General features: G+C 44.4%; 1 pseudogene across 1 annotated transcript in view; it reads left to right on the top strand.

Moving 5' to 3' along the window:
* The window catches only part of LOC308262379 (large ribosomal subunit protein uL18m-like), a 224414-nt pseudogene that overhangs the window by 14109 nt on the left and 188863 nt on the right, over positions 1-21442 (top strand). The window lies entirely within an intron of this gene.

The following is a 21442-nucleotide window of genomic DNA, read 5'->3' as shown; positions in this document are numbered from 1 at the left end:
ACATGGAGTTTCCTCCATGTTATCAACTTACTTGACTTCTTCTACTTGTAATATTAGGATTCCCAATAGCAGTGTCAAGCCCTCCGGCTCCCAATTGGTCACTAAGGAAATGGGCTCTGAATTAAAAGGCATAGGCTTGAAATGAACCTCAATTACTTACTAATCATTGGCCCATGGGTTTTCTTCTTTTAAAAGATGAAAGATGTGAGGCATGCTAGCACACTCCTATAATCCTGCTCCTTAGGAGCCTGAGACAGTACGATTGTGGGTTTATGTCCAGCCTCAGGAAATTAGGGAGGCCCTCCACAACTTAGCAGGATCTGGCTTCAAAATAAAAGTATAAAATATGGCTGGGGTGGAGCTCAGAGGTTGAATTTCCCTGGGTTCCATCCCCAGTACCATAATAAAAAAACAGGGGTGGGCAGGAAGGAAAAACAGAAGAAAATAAATTCTATATGTTCTTTTTTTGTTAACTTGCTTGTAAATATTGAAGTACTCTACAGGAGACTTATAAATGGATCAGAAGCCAAATAACATTTTCTGTTTTGCTGCTGATCCTGAAAACACTCTCAGGCTAGCAAATCCCAGGTGATTTCTTGTTGTTTTGTACTACTGCGGATTTAATCTAGGGGCATTCTATCTGTTCTATACCCCCAGGCCCAATTTTATTTTCATTTTGAAACAGAATATCACTAGGTTGTTGAGAGTCTCACTCACTACTTGCTGAGACTGTCCTCGAACCTATGATCCTCCTATCTCAGAGTCCCAAGTACTGGGATTACAAAGCCCCTGGCTGGTCTGATGCTGGCTGTGAAGGGATGGGCGGGAGCACAGAGGCCCCCTTGCCTTTGCCCCTCATAGTTGCCTGCCCACCCTCCTGCCCCCCAGAGGCCCCTTTACTTGTTCATCCGTTCTCTATCATTCAGGCTGCTTAGCCCAAGAAGAAGCAGGCATTGCACCTGGACGACATTGCCCGCCCTGGTGGCCTTGTGCAGCTTGCTCACCGCTTTGTACCAGGCAACCTTATTTGTGAAGCCAAAGCAAAAAGTCTCCATCTTGGAGGCCAAGAGTCTCAGAGACACCTTCCCTCTGCCTCTGTTTTTTCCTCTCAGGAACAAAAATCTCAATACTTGTGGAAGCAGAAGAGACTCCATTTTGTCTCCCCTGACATTATTGTGTAACTAAAAAACCCCTGCGCTATGCTAATGGCTTATCCTGCTAACCTGAAATTCCTGTGTTTTGTGGTATCCCTCCCCAAAATTACTCCACCCTCTGACCATGGGTGGAGCCTAGGTCTCATTCAGCACTGGTCCACCTAGATAGGCTACCTTGTGAGTTTCTGCTTCTGTAACCTGCTTCCTTATCCCTTATAAGCCCCTAAACCCAGTCAGTCAGGGTGCTCCTCTAGTGTTATTTCTAGACTGAGGGCTTCAATTGGCACATTCCCTTGGCCTCTCGAGTCTCTCATTCCTTGCTAACTCTGCATATAACATTTGGAGGCCCCAGTGAGAAACTTGAGAGAAGTTCAGAGTTTCCAAAGGGAACCAAATTTGCCTCCGCTTGTGGTCCTTTGAACAGGCTGAGGGGGGAGAGGAGAGCTTCTGAGAAGACTTTTTCTCAGCCTCACTCTCCGATGCCTCTCCTAGTCCATGATCGAATGCACTCTGGTGAAGCCACCAAAAATCTGGATTTTTGGTAAGTGGTCGATCATCTGGGGAGGGTACAGACAGGGTGGATGCATTTGGTGACTCTGGCCCATGGGGTGGATGAGACATCATTTTCCATCCTTCTTCTAGGGCCAATGTGCCCTGATCTGGTCTTGTACGGCCGCAGCACTCCATTCTGTTATACCTGCCCCACTCTTGGTAAAGTGGCTTACCTTATTCAGTTATCCTTGCCCCAAACCTGGTGGAGAAAATGTTGTGCCCTACTCTGTTATCCCTCCCCCTGGTGAGGCTGTTGTGCTCTACCCTGGTCCTGGTAGGACCTGCTTCAGCGCTATTCTGGTATCTCCGTAATTTGGTTTGATCTTGTTTATTTTTGTTGATTTGGTCTGAAATTTTGTATAATTTATGTTCTACTTTCCCTATGAGCACCATCTCTCTGCATGTTGAATATTGTCGAAGGATGTGTCTGGTTCTTTCTATGGTGCTTGTAGTTTTTGCTCTCTCAATAGGATTGGAGGCAATTGCCCCTCGAGAATGGAATAAGGTCCAAAAGGTGCTGCTATTGTTCTGCTCTGTTTTGGTTTCTTTCTTTCTAGTTAGTGTTCATTATACAGCAGTTGTGGTAGACTGTTGGTGGACAGGAAGGTCACAGGAAGCATGTCTGAGTCTTAGAGTGTGTTGAAGTTAGGAGCAGTCACTAACTTCTGGAGAGAATACATATGCCCACACCTGGGTCAGAAATGGAAAAGGACAGTTTGTCCAGGGGTGTGCACATAAGAGGTTGGTCACCTTAGCACTCTGAATTGGCCATCTTCCCCCCTTCCAGGAGAGGGTTTGCCTGAGACCCAGTGGAGGCATACAGCCCTGAGGTAAAACTTGGTGAAGTCCCATCCAAAAAGTACCATTCACTCAGACCTGAAACACTAGGCCTCTCCCCAGACCTCAGATCATGTGTATGGACTCCAGGAGGCCCTCTGCCAAGCTTGCTTGAGTGGTTTTCCTCCCACTTGTAACCCCTAAGGAATAGCAGGATCTATGTTGGGAGTTTATACCAACCCTCTGCATTCCAAACCCAACTTGAGGTCCACCCTAACCTCACCAAGGGACAAATACAGTCCTCTCTCCAGTCATGTCCAACCATTCTACAGTGTATTTTTGACAGCTTTAAAGATTTAAAGACAAGCTGCAGATTATGGAAAATTGGTCGATTTGTTCACCTTCCACAGGTTTTGTGAAGTGGAGTATCCTGCTTTTGGAGCAGGGTAGCCTCAGAGAGAGCATCTCCCCTGATGGAGATTGGACCTCCTGGTGAAGAAGGGACCCCTGTCTAGTCTATTTTCCCTGCTCTACCAGTGATTTTCATAACTGGAATTTGCAAAAAGGGCAATGCCTCTTTACAGGTCTCAGACCTAAGGCCCTCCTAATGTCATAAAACTCTAGGAGACCTCCAAAACTATTGAAGGAAAAGGCCAAAATTTCCCTTCCTAGGAGAGTATTTCCCAGCTGGATTTTAGAGATAAAGAAAGCTCCAGAGAATGATGAGTAGGAGAGTGGGTCTCTCTACAATTAGCTGAAGTCCAGGCAGTTAATTAGGCTTCTAGGACCGGAGCCATAAACTGATATTTTAACCCTATACCATTCCATTCAGCCAAGTATCAGAGAAGTATTTAAAGTAAGTTGTCTTATCCCTCTTATCAGGCTGACCCTTTCTAGAAAGGCACTCTCTACTGGAAACATCTCTTGGTTGCTTAGAGCTGACCCCTCTGACTTTAAGCATCAGTTCTCTGGACTGGAGGAGAAAGCAAACTCCTCCTGGCCAACTCCATTCCCCTAAAGGGAGTGCTTAAAGGCACTGTGGTTGAACAGCACATATTTGTACCTGGCATGTTTTAGCAGCTAATCTGTTGACTCCTTATAGCTGCAGGCAAACCTGCCAATTATTCTTGTCTCTTGTTTTAGATTAACAATGAAAATATTATACTTGGTTAGCAAGAACAGGGGTTACATGGTACATGCCCAGTTTGAAGTTTGGGGCATGTTCTGTCCACATGTGTCCTTGGAGAACTTTTGGCCATTTCCTATCTCTGTGTGCTAGAAGTTGTTTATGTGTCAAAAGCTTGACTTATAATGGTAATTTCAAATACAGGGATATAGTCGGTTAAGGTATGGAGGCTTTGGGCTAAGATTCTTTTGTATAATTGGTAATTAATATTGGGTTCATAATACAGCTTCCTTTTAACTTTAGCCTAAACTGTTATAACAATCTATATGATAGTTTTTCTAAGTACATGTGTTTGTGTTTTAACACTTGGTGTTCAGCTGGACTAATGGCTAGCTTTTGGCTGATCAAGGTCAATGTTGGTTGCAGCTCTAGGCTGACAGCTTAGAGTAAAAAAGAAAGGATCTTATTGTTTTGCCTACATATGAAATCTTATTCTTGTTACAGGCTCAATCCCCAGCAGCTTTTGTTATTAAAGGAAAACCTTTTGTGTTTGTTAAATAAGTAAAAAGGCAAAAGTAAGAGGACATCTTAGTTCATGTGGCTTAAATTTTTAAAAGGTTTAAGTTTATTGGTAATTTAAAAAAAATCACCATTTATTTTTGTTAAAATAATGGTTTAAGCTACTGGCTGGCTTTAAAATGGATAAATTAGTGGGTAAATGTAAGAAAATTTGTGTCTAAAATATATATCTGTGACCATAGATGTGTCCATATCTGAGAACTAAATGTACTGTGTATCTGGATTCATCTAAATGTGTCAAAAGAGTCTATAAGTTAAAGATGTATGGGTTTTATATTTGTATGTGAGCTGACCAATAAGATTTTTGTAATTTTGATTCCAAGATTCAGCATTAAGATCTGGTTTACTTCTGTTTGTCCTGATTGAGTAAATGTCTTATTATTGTATAAGAAAAATGCAAGTGTCCATCAGGTAACAAGTTTATTTTTAATTACTAATGCTGTTCTCTAAAATTATATAAAATATAGAACTATCTGATTCTTGTCAATACTGTTACCTTACAAAGAGTTATGGTTATAGTTACCAGCGTAGTCCAGTGAAAGAATGAGTCAATTGACTATCAGAGGTAAGCCAGTGTAAAAATGGGTCCATGTTCAGAAAAACCTGATGCATATATTACTGGAATTCAAAACCTGGCTATTATAATCTAACAAAAAATAATGAGATGCATATCCTGTTGTTTTTCTGGGATTCAGGATCTCATTAATGAGATTTTAAGTTTGGCCTTTGGGGTTTCTCAACAACAGAGATGAGGTAGAGAAAATTAAGCACCAAAGGAGACAAATGTAGACACAGGGACATGCCCATTTAATAGCCCTGCATTGGGTAATAAATTGTTGCCCCCTCAGAGAAACCAAAGGCTTCTTCTAGAGAGAGGGAAAGGAGCTGGAGGCCTGGCATTGCAAAAGTGCCTGGGTATTGCCCCAAGGACTGCCCTAAGTGGAGTCCATCTGCACCTGGGCTGTGCCACCTCTGCAAAGAGAAAACACTGGAAAGCATATTGCCCTCACCTCTGAAGGGAAGTGGGGTCATCTGCTCCCATCGTGGCTGCCCTCAAGGACTGAAGACTGAGGATGCCCAAGCATTGGCAAGGCCCCCTCTGATCAGCCCTCTAACCAGCTGCATATTGCAATAAAAAAGCCTGGGTGACTCTTGAGGTGTCAGGCAAAATACTGATTTTTTTCACACACAGGGCTTAGTTCTCTGCTCGCTTTGTCTCTCCTAGAGTTCTTTTATAGAGACCTATTTTGTACCTGGGGTTGATAGCACCCTAAGGCCAAATAAATTTGTAATGTCTACAAACCTGTAAAAAGGTAGTGTAGTCTACTCTTGTATGTTAGCAAGCTTGACCCTGATGATCAGCCTCTAACTAACTGTAGTGTAAAATGGTTGCTAATGAGAACAGCTTCATAAGTGAGGAAACTCAAAAACCAAGCATACAGTACTTAGACTTCAGGAATTAGTAATAAAAAAAGAGAGAGACACTGCCTCCTCCAGATACTTTGGGGACCCGGTTAAAATGGGATTCTCCCCTAGATCAGCGTCTCCCAAAGTCCTTTCTGAGTTCTTAACACTCCTGCAATTATTTTAACCACAGGGACACAATTAAAACTGTCCCTCTTGGAGGGATAAAAGAGAGATGTAAAAATTGTATATGTATAAGAATAAAAATAAAGTATCTTGCATGGTGAAAAGTTTATCTTAAGATTGTCCCAAATGGAAAAGCAAGGAATAGGATAATATTAGAAGGCTAAAAGCAAGTTTCAGGCAGTCTGAGCATGTTAAAGAATGATTACATGGGATAAAGTTTATGAAAAAATACATGTGATAAAGATGGTTATGTTTAAAAATCATTCAAAAGGTTTACAGTGAGGTTGTATTAAGCTAATGTCCTGTGTACTGTTTCTGTTTTCTATGGTTACATTTCTAAAGTAGAAGTTAACTTCTGTGTAACTGTAATGCTGTATTTGTACTTCCCAAATGTTAAAAATGTATAAATAGGTGTTAGACAAAACACCAGTCAGTTTGGCTATCTCAGTTCATCACAGCTGCCTAGAAAATCTATGTGTTTCCTATGGGTGGCATGGCTTCTACTTTTTGGGCCATGTCTGGTATATTGTATTGTAAGTCTTCTCACAGACCTAAAGCTGTTGAATTCCAGATGATGCTCCAGATAATATCCCAGATGAACATCTGCAGGAGCCCTTAAACAGCTATGGACACTTCAAACATTGGTTGACCTAACCCCCACAAGTGACTTCCTCATACCCTCAAGATTTGCTCAACCTCGGCATAAAGTCAGAACTGAAATATGGACCATGGTGGACCTATGTAATTTGCTCCATGCCTTCAACTCAGAGAACAGGTGTTTATAAAAAAAACAAAACAAAACTGCCTTCTTCTTTTGAGCCTTGGTGGACTGGACCATGGGTAATGATTCTTGTCACACCTACCTCTATTAAGGTTGCTGCAAAGCCTGCCTGGATACATAGGACACATGTAAAGCCGGCCCCTACTAGGACCTAAAGGAGGACCAGCAGAGTGTACAAACCCCTGGACACCCCACCAGGATTTGCCTCATCAGGCACCAAGCGGACATCCGGGGTTTTTTTGACATTACAAATAAAGGGAAGCATTAAGCTACTAGTTTCCCTAATCGTGCTTTCCACTAATTGGATACTCCTTAAGGGTTGTAGAAGCAAAGAATTGCTTTAACGTCTATGAGAACCAGTGGGGAATGTGAAAGCAGAAGAGACTCCATTTTGTCTACCCTAACATTATCATGTAACTAAACCCCCCTGCCCTATGATAATGGCTTTGCTACCTGAAATTGCTGTTTTGTGATAGCCCTCCCCAAAATTACTCCACCCTCTGATCTTGGGTGGAGCGTAGGTCTCACCCAGCACCTGACCACCTAGGTAGGCTAACTTGTGAGTTTCCGCTTCTGTAACCTGATTGCTTATCCCTTATAAGCCCCTAACCCCGGTCAGTCGGGGCAGCCCTCTAGTCTGATTTCTAGACTGAGGGCTCCACTGCTGGCCAGCTAATAAAGGCTTCAATTGGCATATTCCCTTGAACTCCTCTCGAGTCATTTCCCACTAACTCTGCATATAGCATACTCAATACCAAAAATACTCAATACTAAATACTCAATACTGAATACAAAAAATAGCCAGCCCAGGCTCCTGTGGCTCTGCCTAGCATCACCACAGTGCCATCAAAAGTCATTGCTAAGCAACCCAACTATGCTTAAGTAGCAGGGCAAGCCCACTCCTGCTGGGTGCCTGGGTGCCAGGGGTGAGCACTGCACCCCTCCTCCTCCAGGTCCCTCTCCCCTTCCTCCTTCTCCTCCTCCTCTCTACTCAGCTCTGCACCATTCAGCAGCTCCTAGTATTGGGTCCCATCCCCAACTCTCCATACCCTTCCTCCTGTTCCTGCCTCTTAAGGTCTCCCCCACTCCAGGTACCTAGGGTCTCTGTTCCATTACCTGGCCTGGTCCCTGCCTCCTGGCTCTGTGAAGGCTGTCTCAGCAAGTCTGCAACCCACGAATGGTTTAGAAAAAAATGAGAAGAAAACCTCTACAATAGACCTACATTTATATTTGTCTAGAAAACAAGGGGAAGGGAGAAAAGATAAATGTGTGGAAAAGATAGATGTGGGGATGGTGGCTGACTGGGAGCAGCAGGCTGCATCACTACCCTCCCTCCATATCAAGAGAGCCCTAACAAGAATCAACCTTCAAAACTTAAAGTACACAGCACCAAAAAGTGGAAGTTTCTTTGGCCAATCCATTCTAAGACAAGGATCCTTTGAATAAGGATATTCTGGGCAGAATTATCATGTTTAATCACAAAAGTTTAGAACCAACCTTAATGCCTATCAAGAAAGAGCAAAGCAGCCTCTAATAATCAGGTGCCAGCTGGGCCTGGTTGTTGTCCTGTTAAGCGTACCCAATTTAACAAAACACAAAGAATATGGACGAGGTCACATGATGGCCAGTACGGATCAAGAGAAAACAAGGCCTCTCACATCACATGCAAATATAGAAAAATAGAGCTGGGGGTGGTGGCATACACTTTTAATCCCAGCACTTGGGAGTTGAGACTGGAGGATTTCACAGGTTCAAGACTAGCCTCGCTACTTAGTGAAGCTCTCAGAAACTTAGTGAGACTATGTTTCCAAATAAAGTATAAAATCAGTCTGGGAGTATTGCCTGAAAGTAGAAAAGCCCCTGGGCTCTACCCCCAATACTACATACAAATATATATATATAAGACAAATAAGCTGGGCATGGACCATGCCCATGAGTTTACTCTCCAGTACAAAATGAAAATAAATACAAATATCTGAACATGGTCCCAAGCACAAAAGGAGCAGGCATTCCCCCAGGGAGCTACTGCATGGCCACATTTTTTTACTAAGTACAGCTTGAGCCTCCCTCCTCCTATGTAACATTGAGACTCCATCTCAGAACTGCCCCACTTCTAAGAGCTTCCCACCTGAGTGAGTCTGCTCTCCATTACTGTAGCACCTACCCCAGATCATCAGCTTCTCTGGAAGGAAGGTTTGCCTAGTTTTTGTGGTACAAGGGAATTGGAACCAGGGGTGTTCTACCTCTCAGTTACACCTCACCACATTTTTTTTTTCTTTTGGAAACAGGGTCCTCCCTGGGTTGCCAGGAATCTCAGTAGATTTCTAAGGCTGGCCTCAAACCTGTGATCCTCCTGTCTCAATCTCCCAAGTACTGCTCTGAAGACTGTGTTTGTCACAGGAGGAAAGGAAAGAAGAAAGAAAGGGAAAAAGGAAGGATGGGAGGATGGAGGAAGTGAGGAAAGGAGGGAGGGAGAGACATGCACTGGAATTTTGTGTGTGGAATTCAGATTATCAAAAGTATTGCTGTTGTTGATCTGAGTGTTTTTTCTATATCATTCTAGAATGCCTCTAATTAGATTTTTCAAACTGAAGGATGCATAAAGTACTGATTTAAAATAAAGGAAAACTTTTTTTTGAAGATTTAAAGAAGTTTATTAGAAAGATAGAAATACAGAAAATAGAAATACAGCCCCATGCCAAGATGGCATGAGGGGATGACTCGAATGAGTACACCAAAGGGCTTACACATGGACCAGGCCTTTTTATACCCATGACCTCCATCTTGTTCGCGTGACTCTGATGTGAACGTCCCTGTAAGGTTCCTCCCCTAGCAAGATGGGGTAAGGTGTCTCATTTCATAAAGGGCAAGGTAAAACCCTGCCCCATCCCCCCTAGATCATGTAGATCTGTCTTTAGAAAGAGGAAGCCCTAGCTCTCCTCTATTGACTTGTTAAGTACTTTGAGCTAGGTTGATTTATACTGGAATAGCTGCCTGTTGTTAGGCCGAAACCAAGTCCTTTCTTTATCCATGTCTGCCTCCATTTTTACACAACTATTTTGAAATATACCAATTATTTTCTTTTGAAATATATTAATAATCAGAGCTTTCCCAAATCTTTTTAGGTCATTCCCCATACTGGCACATTCCCCCCTCTGTCTAGTAACTCCCTGACATCTGTCAGGCCAAAGGTAGGTACAGAAAATACAGTTTGACATATATAATCTTACAAACATTTAACATGAGCTAAGTTTCCATCAATGTTACCCCATTATTATTACATACATACATGTACCCCTAGCAAAGGAATCAGGGCGATGACTCATCGAGCTGCTTCGAAGCTGAACAGGGGCGACGTGTAAGGGGGCCCCGGCTTAGGATACATATGTAATTGGCATGGGGAGGTCAGATGGGTCCATGTCATCTGTGTCTATGACGAGCCAAAGGCCTCGGTAGATGTTTGCCAGGTTCTGTCTGTCAGAAAGCTTTACTCCTATGAGATAATATTTATGATATAGGTTAATAACATCATTTAAATGAAAAATTAAAACTTTTGTTGACTTAAGCTGAAACACATAAAAGTGGGATGCATTAAGTTTATTTTGCACCATGTGAATCCAGAAAGTAGTGCTGTGGAAATCTGAAATAGTCTTTGGAATAAAGATTTTAGATGATTTGATGAGCACCAGGTCACCTGGACAAAACAGAATTTATCCTTTTTCTCTGGCATTGTTTGAGGTTTACTTAAGATTTGCTGGTAGCTGACAATAGGGTAACATTGGTATCTAGGACTATGTCCCAGTCAGAAAAGATATAAAAGCTTCCCTTGGCATGAGTGAAACCAAGTTGTCCATTTTTACCTGGACGTATGTCTCTAGATTGCTTGTCTGGTGGACTTAACAAGCTTTTGGAATTAATTTCTACAACTTACTTTAACCTTTTGATTTTTTTTTTTATCCTGGTCCTTGTTTCCCATTTCAGACAATCAGGATAAACCTTACAACATGTTTTTTTTTTAGTCTCACAACATTTCCTTTCTCTGTATTTACCAACATATAAAGAAATACATCTATAGTCTTTCTAAATCTGTCTTTTGTTGTTACATACAAGCAAACCCCAAAAAAGCATATCATTTAATAACGTTGTTTATATATCAGCAGTTAAAGAAACCCATTTGCAATACTTAAGTGTTACTTTAAACCTCATGAAGTTAAGAGCATTTTAAAACATTGCATTTGGCATTTTAATAAATGAAATATAAATTACCTGGAAAATTAAGACATCAGATAAATATCATTAGCACCTTAAAACCTTAATTTTGCAAAAGGAGTAATATTAAAAAAAACACTGTATATTTTATTTGACCACACATCTTAAAAAAATGTATCATAAGTTAACACGGAAATCCATGACATAAAAATATTTCTAGTGTATTAAAACATTGATTTTTGTTAAAGAAAATAACTTAATTTAATTATCTCTCACAGGAGTCTAATTGGACAACTTTCCTGAAGTAACCATTTTAGCTAAGACTGAGATAAAAATATATTCGAGTAATAACTTTAGTGCAACCAGCAAAAGAAAAAAAAAAACCTTTGTTACCAGAGGAGCTGAATTTTCTGGTGTGGCTAAGAATGTAGAATGGAAGGTCATTTTAAACACCTCTGCAGGCTGAGTAAACAGATGGCTCAGGGCTGGCCTGAAACAACTCCCCACCCTGGCTAAGCTTTTGGTCCTTGGGCCGGGCAAGATGGACACTGCCTCAGATCTGGCCTCCGAGATTTCACTGTGTGATCGCCTAGGGCTCTTTTAGTTAACTCAGGTGGTGGTAAGTGGGAGGACTCACTGGGAACGTAGGTCTGAGGACCCCAATTCCCTCCGGAACTGGGGGCGCTCAGCCATTTAATGGTCTCCCTTTGCACTGTGAGCCAGGCCTCAGAGGGCCTGTATGGCCTCCTGGTTGAGAGCATTTTCTCCAGAGTTGCTCTTGCTTTTCCACCTTAAACAGACTTGAGCCTAGGCTTTTGCGAGCAGCCAGAAGACTTAAATGGTTTTTGTCCATCTATCTTTCCCTTTTCAAGTCTCTGTTAAATCAAATTGGCAGCCTGAAGTATTAGTCTGTCTGAGGATGGCCTTCCCTTCTACTGGGTAAAGAATTAACTAATAATGTTAGCATCTATTTTTTTGAGTAGGTGTTATAGCCTTATATTTAATCCTCATGAAAGAACTGCATGTGGACAGATTGAACTGTGAACTTTCCTCTCGAGGCGGTCTGAGGCCCGCAGGCAAAACCAATTGGAAACTAATCTGGCAGCACTAAGACCCTGCGGATCCCAGGCTGCTAAAGCTGCACCTGGAATGCACTAGCTTTATTGTGGCCAGGCTCAAGAACTTTTGCATTTTGCGAGTTTTTTGTTTTGTTTTGTTTTCTAGCAAGGGGCTGGGGTCTACGAGTGGCACTGTCTGTTCCCCTGTAGGAATATTCCGTCTATCCTCTGATTCCTCATTCGTGGAGGCCGCAAAATAATCATCCCCCACTGCTTTAGCCTCTTTATATACCCTCTTCCTTTCTATAGAAGTCAGAGTTTGTTCAAGAAGTAATCTAACATCTCTCCAAGTAAGATCATACAACGAACTGAGTAACTTGAATGCCTTGATGTCAGGGTCAGTAGTATGACTTCCCGAGTCCTTTTTAATTTCTTTCAATTCTGCTACTGAGAAAGGCTGATGGACTCACTTCGACCCCGCTTTTCCCCCTCCTACTGAAATGAGAGGAAACATCCCTCTTTGCCCCTGAGCATCGGGCACCCCCTTGGTCTCCCACATATCAGGGTTGCTACCCTGAGGTGGAGGGGCCTTAGTTTGGTTTGGTCCTGTGGGCATGAGAGGGGGTCCCGTGGCACCCCCTACATAGGCATAGGCAGCAAAGATCTTACCCCCGCAGGGTACGGATCTCAGATCGGGTACTGGCCACCACTAAGCCTTGTAGTAGTCCGCGAGGAGGTTCTCAGTCCTCTATTGTCCCCTACACTATTTAATGGGAAATTCTCCCTTCCCCTGGAGATTCTGCCGTAGCTAGGCCGTGGCAGGGGGGTCTCCATGGTTCCAGAGAGCTCATTGGCGCCGGCAATCCAGTCATCCTCTGAGATCTGGTCCCATTTTAGGGAAGGTTACTGACCTTCAAGATGCAGTGGCTTTAGAACCACCGTCGGCTGGAGTCACCTGCAGCTGTAGATAGCCCTGCGTGGGCGCCAAATATATTGCGGGGATAGGTTGGGGAGGGGTGCGTGGCATGTGTGTGAAGTAATGCCCCCCCCCACTACACAGACAAACAGAAAAAACCGTGGATTCTTGTCTTAAGCTAAAAATAAGTATTCATCGCTTGGACAGCTGCTGAAGATTTAAAGAAGTTTATTAGAAAGATAGAAATACAGAAAATAGAAATACAGTCCCATGCCGAGATGGCATGAGGGGATGACTTGAATGAGTACACCCAAGGAAAGCTTTTAAGTAGCAAAATGCACAAATCTGTGATTAATTGGTGGGGGAGAAGCTGAGGTAGAGGTGTTCTTTCTCATTGCCAAACTGCAGGAGAGATATTCTCTCCCATTCCTGGTGTCCTGTGTCAGAGTTCAGAAAGTGAGGTGCTCAAGGGGGTCACAGAAGAGCCTAGCCAGATTAAAGGCTAGAGGGCTCACTGTTTCCCTGAAATCTAAGCCCAGTCTAATCCATCTTCCTTTCCCATCTCTTGGCAGCTCTAGGAGATGGAAACAATCCTTTAAAACACTGTGGGTTTGTCAGTCAATTTGCCTAGGGTGGAATCTATCTAACAGAGACTTGTGGCCCTTGCAGCTTCTTGGCAGGCTGGGCTGAGCCTCTCTCTGCACCAGGTGTGCGTGGTTCAAATTGCTGGCACTGTGGGTGTGGGGGGCAGCCAGCCCCTCTGCACCTGCTGCTGCTGCTGCTCTGCCCTTCTCTGCACATCAAGGTTGCAGCTGCCCCCTCCCTTTCACCCCTGCCCATCTCTGATGCTAGCCCTCCTACAAAATCAATTCCTCCAGTGCTGGTGGGGTAGGGGGCTCCCCTCTGACAGGGCAGGGGTCCCCCATTTCTGTCTCTCACCTTTCTACTAGACAGGTGTCTGCTCTAGCAGCCACGAGCCAGAGGCAACCTTGCTGCCACCTCTCCATCCATCCATCCATCCATCCATCCATCCATCCATCCATCCCCCATCCCACTAACCCTCTTGTTATCCCTCTCAGCTTCACCCTTTCTTGGGCCTAAGTTTCCCTTGGAGCCAGGCTCCCATGGGGCCCATACAGTGGACTGAGAGCTGGGGGCTCTAGGAGTCCACAAAGAGGATGAGGCCAGGGGAGTCAGGGAGCCTTTCTGGAGGAGGCCACCCAGCAGATGCCTCAGGTGGAATCCAGTGGAGACTTGTGCAGTCGCAGCTTCTTGGCAGGCTGGGCTGAGCCTCTCTCTCCACCAGGAGCCCATGGGTCAGTGGTAGCAGAGGTGGAGCAGCTGGAGGGGAGGAGGCCAGACCAAGGAAGCCCATCTGGATCTTGGGGACAGTCTGCAGAGTTCTTTCACCAGGGAGGGAGTTGGTGCTTGGAAGCTGGATCAGGGAATAGACTGCTGGCTGATCCTGAAGGCAAGGACTCCCTGAATGGCATGGAGCGTTAACTGTCTTCTGTATTTCTATCTTTTTAATAAACTTCTTTAAATCTCCATCAAGAGTCTGGGCTATTTAATAATTATTCTTAGCTCAGGACAAGAACCCATGCTCTTTCTGTTTTGGGGTTTTTTTGTGTTTTGAGGGAAGGTGTGTCCAGAACCCTAACAGGGATCCCCGGGGACAGTTTCCCCAAAACCATACCATCTCACACTGTAACAGAATAGTGGGAGAGGACTGGGGAGTGGGGGTAGGGAGAAAAAAGAGTAGAAGTGATGAAGAAAACTGTTATGGTGCCACAACAAAACTGTAACGGATCCCCTGTTAGGCACCGAAACTGCAACGGCATAAGATGTAGCCATGTGTTCTTGTTCTTAGGAATTTGTAGAAAAGAATAACTAGAACTCTTCTGCTGTGAGCTTAAGCAATTTTATTATTACAAAGGCAGAAAGATAGGACAGAAATTACAAAGCACTGCATTAAAGAAATAAATGCAGTGGGGTAATTTGAAAATAAGTTACTGGGGTTTTGAATACCAAACAGTTTTTATAAAGATTTTATTTTTGGTGGTACTGGGGTTCCTGGAAGCCCTTCTACCTCTGAGCTACACTCCCAGAACCATTTTGTGTTTGGAAACAGGGTCTCTTATGACAGCGCAGCTGGCATCGAACCTGCGTGATCCTCCTGTCTCCGCTTCCCAAGGACAGGGACTACAAGCATGGGCCACCACACCCAGCTTTATAAAGATTTTTATCTCACATCTTTGCTTAACCAATTGTCTTCCTGACTGCCATAGGTGTCAACCTGTCAGGACAAGTCTTTGATGTGATTATGATGATTCACTATCTTACATTCCGCTTAACCAAAAGCTTTCTTCCTGGAAATGTGGGCCAACCCTGGTCTCTGGCGCCTTGGTCAAATCTTTAAGACCCCAAAATGTGCTACTTGATTATCAAAGTCAGGGATCCTTTGAAGGCTTGTGCCATTCTCCCACATCCTTGGGGAATTCTAGGTTGTCTGCTAGAAGAGCCATATGTTAATGCTCAGACCTCAAACTTTGCCTATCAACAAAAAGATCACAATACCCAACCCCTAGGACTTAGAAAAAAAACAACCTCCCCCTGACCCCGATTAAAAGGCCTGTGAGTCACCATTTTGGGGTCTCACCTCTGGTCCATGTGCTGATGAACCCCAGCAGGCTGGATTCTCCAAAATAAAGCTCTTGTTTTGCATACACCCTGGTGGTCTCTTTGTGGAGGACACTTAAACCCTTATAAGAATGACATTTTTCTCAATTTTATTCTATTTTTGGGTGCTAGGCATTGAACCTAGGGCCTCAGTTGTTCTGGGAAAGTACTGTACCATTGAGCTGATAAATGCATCTTTGGTCACCACATAAACAAAACAATTCATTTTGGTTAAAATTGCTAAAACCAGGAAAATTAGCAAGCGCCCTCCTCATCTTCTGAGATGAATGAAATAAACAGATCAATGTGGTGCTTTCAGGAATCTTACTAAAAAATTAGGATGGAAGCAGGGTGTGGTGGCACACACCTGTAATCCTAGTACTTGGAAGGCTGAGACCAGAGGATTGCAAGTTAACAAGCCTCTTAGCTACCCAGTGAGGCACCGTTTCAAAATAAAAAATAAAAATATGGCTGGGAGTGTGGATCAGAGGTAGAATGTCCCTGGGTTCAATTTCTAGTATCAAAAGAAAGAGGAGAAAAAGAGGACAAGGAAAAGGAGGAGGAGGAGGAAGAGGAGGAGGAGACAGAGGAGGAGGAGGAGGAAGAGGAGGAAGAGGAGTAGGGAGATAAGTCTGAGTAAAGACATGAGCAAGTGATACTGATACCCAAAGAAAGATCAAAAGAGCATGTATGGGATGGCAGGAACGATCATTCAGTCTTAACAACAGAGGAGAACAGAGGCACACATTGTTTATGTTGGAACCATGTTTATGGAGAACAGTTTGATAGTGTAAGTCAAGATCCTCAAGACCATTTAAAGATCTGAGTTCGCATTCAACACTTCAGCCTTGTTCCTGAGTGGAAGGGCACAGAGACAAAGATAGACGCTGGTGCAGGAGGCTCACTGCAGAGGTAAAAAGGAAACGCACAATGTACCCAGGGTCAGGACTGGTGGAGAGCACAGTGACTCTGAACAAGTCCCCAGCAAGCGGACCAGGGGGAGGAAAGTGACCTGAGCAGGTTATAGTGAAGTCAGGGAGGTACCTCCCAAGTACGTGGTTACAGGTGTGTACCACCATGACCAGCACTTTATAATTTTTAGAGTTATATCCATGTAACCTTGAATAACTGGTTATCTTAGTATAATCATAAGGACAGCAGAAGAGAGAAAACAGGGAAGGACAGAGTTAAAAGCTTTACTTGTTGCTTCTATAATTGCAGTTTAAGAGTTATAAGTGTTCACAGCCTGTAAATCAAACAAGAATATCAACTTAAGCACACAGAACCAAAAAGTGAATTCACCAGGAAAAGTGCCTGTTATAAGCTTAAAAAAAAAGTGAAGGAGAAATTCCTGTCCAAAATGAAGAGGTCACTGGTAATTGAACCAAAGCTATTTCCAGGAATTCCAGGAGCAGTTTACCTTGCTAATTTTTGAATTAGGTTGTGCCCAATGCTGTCCATGGGGCTTATTTTATGGGAAGCTTGTCTGGTGGCTGGAGCAAGTGTCCATGACATTCACACCTAATAGGACTGTTGCTGCAGTTATTAAATTAATCCTTTAGCTTCTATTAAGTTTACTTATCATTAAACACAAGTGAATAGCTAAATTAATAGGCAAAAGAAGGCATAAAACAATTACATCAAATCAGATTGCACTTTTAGATGCATAGGCCATGCTGTATTACTAAATAAACCATTTTTTCTTAATCATAAGGAAGTATAAATAGACTAGATGGCCAAATTTGGGGGGTGTTAAAATAAAACTAGCCCGTATTATTACGCAAATTCCAACAGAGACCTCCTGCCACAGTCTGGGTTCTCCATGCCTTACTTCCCTCCTCTGTACACTGGCACCACAAACTTATCCAGATTTCCCTGCCAATGAATGTCAGAGCCCAGATTGGCTCAAAAGTACTCAAAGAATAGAACCTCAAATGGTAAAGAAAAGGAAGTGGGAGGCAGGACATGCACTAATGAAAAAATTTACCAGGAGTCTCATCCTTGGTTCACTTCTCTGCTCCAAGCATGGTGGTAAGCCAGCCCAAAAGGAAGGGGTTTCCAGCAGAAACCTGGGACCATCCTCCTCTGCCCTCTTATATGGGGTTGACCAGGGGGAGTGGCTTTGTGGGCTAGCTTCCTGGCTGGCTCATCAAATCTGTTGCTGCTCCTAAGGGAGAGGCCAACTCTGAGGATCCCCAAAGGCCAGGTGGAGCCACTCCCCCCAATTAGAAAATAGATAAGTATTGGTGGGCACAGGATTCATTATCAGCATGGCCTTGCTAGGAAGACAGAACTAAGGGTTACTGACAGGAACTTCAGGATTACTAGCGGGGCTAGGAAACCAAGGTGGGGAATGGAAGATTCTTTAATCCAGCAGTATTTGTCACACTAGAGTCTGTTCAATCATTATCTCAGGATCAGCCATGCAAAGTAATATCAGCAACCTTATCAGAGACAAGACAGTTACTGTTGTCTGGGAACTCAGTTTGATTCTTGTCACAAGATGTTTACTGTGTGTGTGTGTGTGTGTGTGTGTGTGTGTGTGTGTGTGTTTTCTTGGGGATTGAACCTAGGGACATTCTACCTCTGAGCTATACCCCTGCATTTTTTATTTTTTATCTTGAAACAGGGCCTCATTAAGTTGCTGAGTCTTGCTATGTTGCTGAGGCTGTCTTGAACACATGATCCTCCTGTCTCAGCCTCCAAGTACTGGGATTACAAGTGTGCACCACTACACCGTGCTTACTAGATTAATTTAAATGAGTCTAAAAACACATTCTGAGCTGGGCATGGTGGCACACGCTTGTAATCTCTGTCCTTGTGAGGCTGAGACAAGAGGATCTCAGGTTTGAGGACAGCCTCAGCAGGTACTGAGACTCTTGTCAACCTAGCAAGACTCTGTTTCAAAATAAAATAATAAATAAAATAGGGCTGTGAGTATAACTCAGAGGTAGAATTCCTCTGGGTTCCATCTCCAGTACCACAAATAAGTCTAGAGAAAGACATTGGTCAAAGCCCAATGATACAAGTACAATCCAAGTGCTATTCATCAAGTGGGCAATGTCACCCTGAAGATCCTGAGAAGAACCAGACCATCGTCACCACCTGTGCTCCATGGTCAAAGGAATAGAGCTCACGAGGCTGACATCACCCCATGGTGCCTCTCATACTCATACTTTGCTCAGCATGTACAAAGCTTCCTATAAAAGAAGAAACCTGCACCCCAAGGGGCTTCTCTCTCACTCTGGAGATGGCCCATGTTCTCCCTTGAATGCGCATTTATTTCTTCCCTAAATAAAATCTGAGTCTATCACTCTACTCTTTTGTCTTGAAAATTCTTTTCCAACCTGTGTCTCTGCCATGACATTCCTCCAACTTTGCTAAATAGTAAAAACTACTGGACAGTTTGAAAAAATTCCTTTGTCCTGTTCTCACCGTAGACTAATGGAATCAAAGTGTCTTCCAGGTGTCAGTATTTTTCAAATATGCCCCTGTGATCCCATGAGACAACCACATTTTTAAGTGCTGGGCCTTAAGAGCGGTAAACCTGGCTTCTCATCTTATTAACACCCCTGAAGCCCCAGTGGTAGGCTTTCTTCTTCCCAGACTCAGCTTCCGATCATGCAGCAGCACACACCTGTATCTCGGGACTAGGAAAGCTGAGACAGGAGAGTTGCCAGCCTCAGTAACTTAGAGAGAACCTGTTGCCAAATTTTTAAAAAATGTAGTGGTGGCCCCCGCCCGACCCTAGGCGGGTGGGCAGGCGCTGGCGGGGTGCCCCTAGGGGACCCCCCTCTCCACCCGGAAGGACCCCATGGTCTGGGTCCCCAGGCCCCTACCCTGAGCGGGTGGGCAGGCACTGGCGGGGCACCCCTAAGCGACCCCCTTTCCACCCGGAAGAACCCTGTAAGAAAGGAAAGAAAAAAGGAAAATATTGGAGAGGGGTCAAGGAGGTGGTGGATACCAGGATACTGGAGATGCAGACAAAACTTATCCAAATGAACTGGAATTATTGGAAAAATTCCCCGCTACGGAGGACTGTTTCTTCTCTCCACTGTTAAGAATCTTGGACATCACCTGTAAGAAAAGAGACTTTAGCAGAGACCAAGGAGAAAGGCGATGCTGAAAGCCGTCTCCACATTGGCGGTGGAGACTTGTATTCAGGAGGAGCAGAAATCGGAGCCTAACAACCGTATTTTTTCTTTTTTTTTGGAGAAATTACACCAAAGGTTGAATGCTACCATCGCGCATGCTTAGGAAGACTGGACAACATTCAGAGTGGAAAAAGAACTTGAGAAAGATTTGAAATGGTGGAGGCAGTGGCAGTGGCAATGGCCAGTACTCAGGGGAGGCAGAAATCTGATGCATTACACATGCAACCTTTGAAGTAATGACCCCAGAGGCAGAGTGCTACCACCACCACACACCCTTGAGAACATGGGACAAATAGTTGGGCGAAGAGGGTGCTCGGATTAGAGCCTGCCGAGGGTTGAGGCCGGCAACAGACACAGCAAAGCTAGGATCGGAGCCTGCCGTGAGGCAAGGCTGCTGCTGGGGCCTGCGAGGCCAGGATCGGAGCCTGCCAAGGGGATAGGCCGGTGCCAGGGCCAACGGCCGGCATTGGAGCCTTCCGTGAGGCAAGGCCACTATTGAGGCCTCCGAGGCCGGGATCGGAGCCTGCTGAGGTTTTACGCTGGTGCTGGGGCCAGCAAGGCCGGGATCAGAGCCTGCTGTGAGGCAAGGCCAGTGCTGGGGCCTCCAAGGCTGGAATTGGAGCCTGCCGAGGGGTTAGGCCAGTGCCGGGGCCAGAGAGACCGGGATCAGAGCATACCATGAGGCAAGGCCGGTGCTGGGGCCTCCGAGGCCGGGATCGGAGCCTGCCAAGGGGTTAAGCCGATGCTGGGGCCAACGGCCGGCATTGGAGCCTTCCGTGAGGCAAGGCCGGTGCTGGGGCCTCCGAGGCCGGGATCGGAGCCTGCCGAGGTGTTAGGCCGATTGCGGGGCCATTGGCTAACATCGGAGCCTGCTGTGAGGAAGGCCGGAGCTGGGGCCTCTGAGGCCAGGATCGGAGCCAGCTTAGGGGTTAGGCCAGTGTCGGGGCCAGTGAGGCCAGATCGGGGCCTCCCATGAGGAAAGGCCGCTGCTTGAGCCAGCGAGGTCTGGATCAGTCCACCAGGTAGCCAGGCCACAACTGGGGCTGTCAAGAGTGGGATCAGTATTTGCAACATGGCATGCACAGAGAAATATCGCAGAAAATTAAAACCAGATGCTTCCCCTAATCAGCAATAACTAGGAGGAAAGGGGCAACAGGAAGTGGTCGAGCTATAGAAAGGGCCCTATAGTGAAGCAATTAAGGTGACCCATCAGAGGGTATGGAATAGGGGAGGATAGAGCCTCTTTAAAAAGCAGGAAATACATAAACATATGTATCAAAGTTAATCACCAAACAAGCATGGGAGCGAGGGAGAGGGAGGCAATGAAATGGGGACTGGATGAGGGCTAATTGGATGATGTGTGCTTGTATATCCTCTCAAGTCTTATATTCCAATGTGATGTATGATTACAATGCACCAATAAAAATAAATTAAAAAAATAAATTGGTGGGGATGTAGCTTGGAGATAGAGATCTCTGGGTTCAATCCCCAGTATTCATCCCTCAAAATAGCATTACTTGTGGCTCTGAAGCTGTACTTAATTTCACAAATCACTCACGTAGGGCCCAATATTTAGAGAAAGATGTAAAAACATGCCAAATTCCATAATTATGAGACAAAATAACAACTCTGATTTTAGAGAATAGAAATAGTGCTAAGCTCAGCAAGGATGTCTAAGCTCCCAAATTCCATTATAACCTACACAGTGAATTGCATATGTAAGACTCCTGATCCAGCTGCATTTACCATTAAATTCTATCTACTAGCTTATGTGCATCACAGAAGGTTAATATCAATATATACTCTTTTTTCTGGCTTTCATGCTAGAGATTCATTTTGCACCAATGTGATGAGTGGAACTCCAATG

The sequence above is a fragment of the Muscardinus avellanarius genome (genome assembly GCF_963383645.1).
Source record: "Muscardinus avellanarius genome assembly, chromosome: 4".
Classification (NCBI taxonomy): Eukaryota; Metazoa; Chordata; class Mammalia; order Rodentia; family Gliridae; genus Muscardinus; species Muscardinus avellanarius.
This window is presented reverse-complemented; position numbering and strand designations above follow the sequence as displayed.